The 9,331-nt window shown below is 49.4% G+C and overlaps 1 protein-coding gene across 2 annotated transcripts in view; it reads right to left on the bottom strand.

Annotated features, from left to right (window-relative positions):
• The window catches only part of FBXO41 (F-box protein 41), a 26,691-nt gene extending 17,865 nt beyond the window's left edge, over positions 1 to 8,826 (bottom strand). Inside the window, exons 1-3 of one of the 2 annotated variants that reach the window (XM_059405837.1) lie at positions 8,549 to 8,826; positions 7,948 to 8,015; positions 7,402 to 7,543 (exon numbers count right to left, since the gene is read on the bottom strand). The gene's annotated coding sequence lies outside the window, so the exon portion shown is untranslated. The remainder of the gene's footprint in view (positions 1 to 7,401; positions 7,544 to 7,947; positions 8,016 to 8,548) is intronic. The other variant, XM_059405836.1, reaches the window with a different exon arrangement.
• Positions 8,827 to 9,331: the final 505 nt, after the last annotated feature.

Genomic DNA, 9,331 nt, shown 5'->3' with positions numbered 1-9,331 from the left:
GTCTGTCAAATAAATAAACTCTTAAAACAAACAAACAAAACCTATGGCCTTTTTTTCTGTGGTGGTTCTCTTCTCCTGCTCTGTGCTCTTCCTCACACCCAGATTGCCAGCCCCGGCTTCAGCTCAGGGCTCTCCTCTGTCCCGTTAGGCACCAGACTCCTCTATCTACAGAGGACTCCTGGTCATGCCCAGCGTCTACCAAGTGCAGCCAAATTCAGCTTCTCTTTGGCCTTGCTGTACTCTTGCTAGTTTGAGAGTGAAAAGTGGTTTGGCTGTTTTACTTGCCTTTCTTTCTTTTTTTAAGATTTTTATTTATTTATTTGACAGACAGAGATCACGAGCAGGCACCTGCTGAGCAGAGAGCCCGAGGCGGGGCTCGATTCCAGGACCCCAGGATCATGACCTGAGCTGAAAGCAGAGGCCTTAACCCACTGAGCCACCCAGGCGCCCCTTTACTCGCCTTTCTCTGATTACTATAGCTGGATTTTTTTTCTTTTTTTTACACATTTAGCATTCCTTTTTATTTCTTTGGTGACTTTGCCTCTGCACTATTTTCCTCGTTTTTATACTGAACATTCATATTTTCTTATTGATATTCAAAGACTTTTTCTAATATTGATCCCTTGTCATTTATAAACCATAAATGGTTTTCTCCAGTGGGTCGACTGGCTTGTTTATGGTCTTTACTGATATAATAAAGCTGATAGTTTGCTTCAGTAAAAATCTTTAGGATTTCTGATTTTGTTTTCAAGTTTACTGAGTCCAGGCCTACCCAAAGACTATATAAACAGTTATATATGCTTTCTTTTTGTACTTTGTGATTACCTTTTTTTAAAAGTCTAGAACAATTTTTTAAATTAAGGGCGTTAAACAAATAACCATAATAGCATAAACTGACAGTGACTTGGTAGCATGCAAGCTGTATGGTTTCCTTTTATACAATGGAGTTGTAAAATCCAAAAATTTTTGGTATGCATTGTGGGACAAGGATTAAAGGAAAACATGGGTTTTTGTTATGGGCATTTCCACACATATTCAAAAATACAGTAAACTCCTATGTACCCAGCATCCGATTTCAACAGTGACCAACTTATGACAGTTCTTTCATCTGACACCTGCTCTCCTTCCTTACACTTCCCCCACCCTACCACTGGATAATTTTGAGCAAATCCAAGATTTTGTATTATTTTACTCAAGAAGTACTTTAGTACCTAGAAGACAAGGACTTAAAATTTCTTTTTTAAAAAAAATACTTAGTCACTGTTCTAACATCACCATCATTTAGGTGTATTAAAACCAAAAAGTAGCCTCTAGAGGTAAATCCAGAAGATAGTTCTCTGAAAAGACCAACAAAATAGTCTCTGGCAAATCTATTCAAAGCGCAAAAAAAGAAAGAAAGAAAGAAAAAAATATATAACACTATGAATGAGAAAAGGGATAGAACCACTCACCGAGATTTTTTTTTTTTTTTTAAATTAGTAAAATGCAACCAGGTACAACTCTTGGCCCAAATTTTTGAAGATCTGGATGAAGTGTGTATTTTTCTTTTTTTTTCTTTTCTTTTTTTTTTTTTTAAAGATTTTATTTATTTATTTGACAGAGGGAGATCACAAGTAGGCAGAGAGGCAGGCAGAGAGAGAGAGGAGGAAGCAGGCTCCCTGCTGAGCAGAGAGCCCGACGCGGGACTCGATCCCAGGACCCTGAGATCATGACCTGAGCCGAAGGCAGCGGCTTAACCCACTGAGCCACCCAGGCGCCCCTGAAGTGTGTATTTTTCCAGGAAGATATAAATTACCAAAATTGACCAAAGAAGAAATAGAAAACCTGAATAAATTAGCAACTATAGATGAAATTGAAGAAGTTGGCAAAGTGACCACAGATGTTAGAAATAGAATTCAGTGATCTCAGGGTCCTGGGACTGAGCCCCTCATTGGGCTCTCTGCTCAGTGTGGAGCCTGCTTCCCCCTCTCCCTCTCTGCCTGCCTCTCTGCCTACTTGGGATCTCTGTCTGTCAAATAAGTAAATAAAATCTTTAAAAAAAAAAAAAAAGAAAGAAAGAAATAGAATTCAGCACACTCACACACACACCTGCTTAGGAACAGGGTTATTCCATAATGTCCGGTCAGCCTGGTATCAAGGCACCCATGTGTACCCGACCATCCCAAGTGCTGGTCCCTTCTGTGGGGGCCCTTTCGGACATCAGAACCAACCAGTCTCCCCTTTCCCCTCCCCATATACTTTTGAAGCATCCTCTTCCTGCACAATACCCTGCTAGCCAGTCCCCAAGAAAGGGGAAAGTCTGGGGGTGCAAGCTGTGTGTGGCTGTGCAGGGTAGAAGGGACTTCTCAGGTCCAGGTGGCTCTTCACTGAGGCCAGCCTGCACCACGGTTTCCCTCCACAGGTCAGAGCAGAGGAATGGCTATGAATCATTCTTAGAAATATTTTTGCCTAGATGTGTACACTTCCTCAGCGTGAGTATAAGCTTTGCCCAAATGCCAACAAGAAGATGATGGAGGGAGGGGGAGGCAAAAGAAGAAGAAGAAGAAGAAGAAAAATAGAAATGTTGCCTGTTCAAATTTGATCACAGTCCTGTATTATTAGTATCATGACATAACAGTTGGCGATTTCCTTTGCATTCTCGTCTCCCCATATCAGCAACCCCTGCAGCCCTAAGACCTGCCTCCTTTTTCAGTCAGGACCTGCCCCCTCACCATCCGCAGGACCTCTTCTGCTCCCTACCCCACTTCTGAAATGCCTATCTCAAGTCTCCTTTCTTCTAAACCCAGCTGAAGGTTTTCATTGGGTGGAAGGATTAGGATTCTCCAGCCTGAACCAAAGGCATTGACTTTTTTGGGGGGTGGGTGGGTAAAGTTTTCAGGTATGTGAGTCTCATCTCCTCAAACAAGGCCAACCATCTTGAGATGGGTGTCTTCCCTGGCTCCTGTCTACGGTCACATGATTATGGTCTCTGCCAGAAACACAGAGAATCCTACATTTTCACGGCTTCCACTACCAAATAGGCCCTGAGAATTCCTGCAGTGGACCTCCACATTTTTATCTGTTTGGCAAGCCTTCTTCACCTTCTGATGATAGAACAGCTCATTCCTTCTTTGTTAAGCTGCCCCTCCCCATTCCCTGTGGTTCTGACAGGGCTGCGTGACCTAGGCCTGACCCATCATGGTGCCCCACCTCTCTGGCCACAGTGAATGACCCCAGAACAGCCACATTCCTCAAGCTGAGCCAACAGAGTCCTTCCCTGGGAATAGAAGTGAAAAACTGAGGAGTCTTCTGTTCTCTGAGATCACTGGCTAGTGAACATGAAGCGGTCTATGGCCTTGTGTAACCTCTGCCTACCACATGGAGGAAGTCCATGTACGGTGGGGGGAAAAGTATGGCAACAGAGTGAAGCTGAACCAAGAGCCAGGAAGAATCCTCATCACATTTTGGGAGAACCTAGCTACGGTCATGCCCCAAGCCCACTCATCCCCCTTCTTTCCAGTTATTTGAGTTGGTACATATCCGTTTTTGCATAAAGTAATTTGAATGGTTATTTCTGTCCCTTGTGACCAAAAGTCCTAACATTCTCACAAATTGATATTTCTAGCCTAGAATTCTCCCTGGGCTTTATTAAAACATGAATTCATTCATGTTTCATTTATTGAGCCCCTCCTCTGTGCCATGAATGTATCAGGTACAGTGGAGAGTACAGCCCACAGGGGGTCAAGATCAGGAAGAAGTTGAAACTGTTGGCCAAGGCAGCAGGAGCACAATGAGAAGGATGGTTATGGGAGCAGCATAGGAAGGAGAGTCAAGAAGGCTTGGTGACAGAATAATTGTGGCTGGTATTAAAGGGAGGAGTAAAGGATCAATCTCAGCTTGGGGTTTTGAGCATCTAGGTAGATGGCGCTGCGGTTCAGTTTGCAGGGAAAGTGAAGCAAGGCACATTTGGGGGAGAGATTGGTTTGGTTGTAGATTTCACAAGTTTGAGGTTCCAGTGGGCCCTGGAAGTAGAGATAGCGTATAGTATGCAATGTGGAGCCAAAAATACAGTTTTCGCACCTTACGCGTAAAAGTGAATGAGTAGGATCGGGGAGAGGGTGCAGAGAGAGGGGAGCAGGGGAGAAGTGGATCCTCAGAGAGGTGGAGGAGGGAGAAGAACCGAGAAGATCCTAAGAACCGGCAGAAGCAATGGGAATTCTGGTGGGAAACCTTTGGGAAGAGAGGATGTCAAGGAGGGAAGCAGTGGGCAGTAGTGTAGACAACAGTGTAAACCGCAAGTGGGATGACACAAGCCAGAGCAGAGGCGCAAAGGGTCCACTGGGGATTCCAGGGAGCCCCGCTTTCATGAACCCGGTTGATGGGGTTGAAGGGAGAGTGAGATAGAGACAGTGAGTGGATACAGGAACCTCAACTGTGAAGGGGGAAGAAGCAGCGTGGGAGATTCCAAACAGAGCTTTTAAGAGGAGAGACACCTGAACATATTTAAATGCTTCTTAGCTAACTCTCATCTATACCATCACTTGTGGTATCCTGAGGCACACATAACCCAAAGCCTTAGACCTGACATTTATAGCAGTTTTTTGTTTGTTTGTTTGTTTTTTAATTTTTAAGTGCACCTTACAAGCAGCCTGCACAGAGGGAGAGGATGAAAAGGATGATATGTTAATGTCGGGGGCTCAGAGCTTACGATGGCTAATAACAAACTCACAATAGCACCATGTTCACCTTCAAGCCTGCTTCTTTCTCCTGTTTCCCTGTCTTGACCAACGTCTTCATTATCTACTCTTCACCTTGGATACAACCGGCAAAGCATCTCTGAATTCTCAAAGTCCTCCTCAGACCTCACCAATCACCAGTTTTTGTAATACTACCTTCTAAATACTTGACTCTCTTTCCTCTAGCCCCTGCCCCAGACCATAACCATCCCCTTCTATCTGATCCATTGATACCGTTGCTAACTGTACTCCTAATTCCACCAGCTTTCAATTCTCATGTTTTCTGCAAATACAGATCCAGTCATGTCACTCTCCTTCTCAAATAAGTCTCTGAGCGCAGGCCATTTTCTGGGAGGTAAAGTCCACCACACTTTGACTGCCCTCAAGGTGGGCCAGGACACGACCGCCACTCAGCCTTGCCAGCCTAGCGTTTGCATCTGCTTCCCATGTGCAACCTTAATGAGCCTTGTGGGCCTTAGCTCACTGAGAAGTGCCAAGAGCTGTCACACCCTTAAGTCTTGGCTCATGCTAGTCCCTCTTCCTGGGACTCCCTTCTCCACATGGGGAATTCTGCAGGCCCAGCTCAAATGCTGCCTGTTCATAAAGCCTTCCTCAAATCCCTCCTTCGGCTCAAAGCACATCCAAGTGTGAATCACCCCTTACCGTAGATCTTCACACATGGCAACAGGTGTCACATGCTGGATGGTCATAGACCTGTTTGCACATCAGATCCCACCCCATGCACACACTGGCGGGCAAGGACAATGCAAATGATTCACCCTCACACCTTCCTCCCACACAGCAGACATCAGTGTATCATTCTTAGAGGACTAACACTGAATAATGGATGTGCTGATGGATTTCATATAGCTGAAGTGATTTCTGCCCCTCATTATGAAACGGGATGAATCTGGTTATAATTAAGTCAATCCAAGAATCACCTGGAATAACAAGTACTTCCCTGTCTCTTACTTCCCACCCACTGGGGAGTAAGGACCTGCTGTCTTCTTCTTTTTTTTTTAAAGATTTTATTTATTTATTTGACAGAGAGAGATCACAAGTAGGCAGAGAGGCAGGCAGAGAGAGAGAGGAGGAAGCAGGCTCCCCGCCGAGCAGAGAGCCCGAGGACCTGCTGTCTTCTTGACTCTGTCACTCTACCAGAGTTCCAAGGTTTAGGGCTTCTCTGCTTCTTTCTAGTTTATCCACCCAACAAAAAGATGTCAAACAGGGGCTCCTGGGTGGCTCAGTTGGTTAAACATCCAATTTGATTTGGGCTCAAGTCAGGATCTCAGGGTCATGAGACCAAGCCCCTCCATGGGCTCCATTCGGTGGGGAGTCTGCTTGAGATTCTCTCTCTCTCCTTCTGCCGCTCCCCCTGCTTGTGCACGTGTGCACTCTCCCTCACAAATAAATAAATAAAATCTTAAAAAAAAAAAAAAGACATCAAACACAGGGGCCATGACCGCCACTGGAGGCACAAAGATGAATAAGACAGTCATGCCCCCAAGATGCTTACAGTCTAATAATTTGAACAGTGAACATTTACCTACTAATTACTTTGCTCAGATACCATGCTTCTCATTTAATCCTCAAGACACTGCGGCCCACAGGCGGTACTGTGTCTACTTTAGGAGGAAAGTGAGGCTCAGAGTGCCAAATTACTTGCCCAAGGCCAGGAAGTGACTGGAACAGACTGTGGTTTGATGGCCCCCAGGAACCATGCCTCCCAGGATTCTTCCCCGTATGTGGTCCCCTCCCATACTGATGCAGAGCTTGGCCATGTGACTTCCTTTGGCCAATGGGACATTAGCAAGCCTGATGCAGGCTGAGGCTTGATAAGCTGTTGTCCCAGCGGGCTTATCCTCTTAGAATACTTCCATTTGGGATCCAGCTGCCGTATTAAAAAACAGGCTAAATTACTGACCAAGTAGACGTCCCAGGTAGAGAGGCCCTGGAGGATGAAAGGCCATCTTGATGTTCCTTTCCAGCCAGTCCCTCAACTGAATGCTGCTGAGAGGTGCCATGAGAGACCACAGCCATGGCCACAGTCCTGGCCAGCCCACAGACCATGAAGAATAACAAATCACTCTTGTCTTAAGTCCCTAAATTCTGGGGTGGTTTGTTACACACCAGGGAATGAGTGATAGGCTAGGATTTGAACCAAGTACTACCTGACTGACTTCAAAACCCATGCTCTTAGTCTTAATATATGTTTCTTCTGATTGCGAGGAGAATGTCACACCAGCTCTACAATATTCATTAGCCGGCCCATAGTAGGGCTCAATAAATATTTGTTGAATGACTAAATAAAGGGAGTGGTGGGCTTCCAGAGAGGCAGGGAAGTCCAGGGAACTCAAAGGCAGGATGGCAGTTACCTTTCAACAACCATCACCCCCTTCCAGCTATAAATATTCCCAAATGAGATATAGGCTAGGCATCCCTAAATCTAGAAACAAGTGTGTGGCTATAGCCAAACTTCCTCTTGGTCTCTTTCTCTTTTAAATTCAGATCAGGCAAATGGGATAAGTTAGCAGAGTTGGGTTTTTCTTGGTCATGCTCCCTGGCTCCCGTCTCCCCCTCTGGCCTCTCCTCTACCTCTCACTTGGCCTTCTGGGCCCAAGAGCTCTTTCTCCCTCTTTCCATAAAAATTGGCATGCAGGAAAGGAGCAGAGAAGGTAGAACTTACAGAAACGGGGAAGGAAGATTTGGATGTTAATAGATGGCGTTAGAGGCCAAAGAAACGAAGCTCTAAGCTCAGTGGTTTCTGGAGACATCTGCCAGCAGGTGGAGGAGGTGTTCTGAGGATGGGGAGGCAGCTGGAAGTGTCCCTGTGGATGGAGAATAAAGGCATGCCCCCTGACTCTCCAAAGCCCTCCAAATCCCCCAAGAAGGACAGGGTTCTGGCTCTCCACACCTGGGTTGGGGTCACCACAGGTTACCTCCCAGAGCAGTCTAGTGAAGACCCACAGGGGTCAATGCATCCAGTCCCCTGCTTCCCCGCAGCCCTGACACTGCCTTTTCTGTTCTAAGCTCCTCTTCACTCTTGTGCTCCTGCAAGCGAGCACACACCTCCCAAGGTCACACACACATGGCTTGAGCACCTGGATCCCACACCCATAAAACCATCTGGGCCCCTCCTCACTGCACATCCGACCTAAGGAGAGAGCAGGCCCCACTCCTACCCACAGGCACGCCGTGGCACGCGCACACAGGCGCCGTGTCACACACTCACATGCAAAGCAATGCAGTGAGGAGCACACAGCCAGATCGCCGTGGACAGTCACCAACGGAGGCACTGGGCTGCAAGGAGAGAGAAACATGCGTGCACACACACGCACACCTCCGGATCGTCCAGACCATCACACGTGCACACCGGCACGCACACAGACACCCAAAGCCTCCCACCCTCAGACTCCCGCACAGGTGCCCAGCCAGGCCTCAACACCACGCCCCTCCCCCACCCCTCTCCAGAAGCAGGTGGAGAGGGCTGGGTTTGTGGGCGCTCGCCTTCCTGCTCCCTCCCTCTGGCCGGGCTCTCCATGGTCCAGAGTCCCACCGGAGCCCAACCCCACCCCCCAACCTGGCTCGGGGAGCGACTGGCTAGAAGGGGGGATGGGAAGCCTGGTCTCAAAACGTTCTGATTTTAATTCCTTAAATTAACCCCTTCCTTGCCTCTGGCCTGGCCTGCCCAGAATCCCTCCCGGTCCGGCAGCCTCGCGGGCCTCCCGAGAGCTGTGGGGGAGAAGGAAGAGGAGGAGGAGGCAGAGGCTGGGGTCCTCCCTGCCTTCTCTCTCCAGGAGCGGTCCCGCAGCGCGCCCAAGACTCGCCCTTACCTCCTCCACCCCGCGGCGAGGCCAGGCCCCGCGGCCCTCGGCTGGGGGTGCACAAGCAGTCCCCGCGTGCCGTGTCCAGATGCTGGGCCGCCCTGGGGCCTCGGATCTCGTTCCCCTCCGCAGCCTCGGGTGGCCGCCGCGGCTTGCGCCCCCGCCTCCCTCTCGGGGCGGGGGCGGCCGAGCCTCCCAGCCAGTCGCAGCGGGAGGGGCACACAAACCGGGTGGGGGAAGGATGGAGGAGGAGGAGGAGGGAGGAGGAGGGGACTCGCGGCCGGAGGAAAGGAAGAGAAGGGGGAGGGAGGCAGCTAGGAGGTGGGGCGGAGCCGGCCCCTCCTTCGGGGCGGGCTCTCCTGCGAGCTGGGGAGCGGCAGATGCAGCCAGAAGCGGCTGCGCCGGGACCCCACGTTTTCCGCTGAAGGTGGCTTCGATGGGGGAGGGGTCCGCGGCGCCGCCCTGGGGGTGCTGGGGCCGTTGGACCGCGCTTCTCCTGGGGTCTGGGTCTTCCAGACTCCCGGCACCGCCCAGTGACCTCTCCCCGCCCCAGGCACCTCTACTGCCCACCTTTAATTCAGACCTCTCCGCCTTAGCCCGACCACCCTGGCTGGGCCTGCTACCACGCAGGGCAGATCCCGGGGGAGGGGGAGGGGGTTCTGTGGGTCAGGAAGAGAACGGCTGCGCTGCGCTGCTCTGGGGTATGCGCCACGGTCACTAAGCAGCCTCGTGGGCCTCGCCCTAGGTTGTGCACTGGGCGACCTCCAGCCTGATGCTTGGTCTCCGCCAAGA

This window comes from Mustela nigripes, chromosome 7, assembly GCF_022355385.1.
Source record: "Mustela nigripes isolate SB6536 chromosome 7, MUSNIG.SB6536, whole genome shotgun sequence".
NCBI lineage: Eukaryota > Metazoa > Chordata > Mammalia > Carnivora > Mustelidae > Mustela > Mustela nigripes.
Note: the sequence above shows the minus strand (reverse complement) of the source record. Positions and strands in the feature narration are given on the sequence as shown.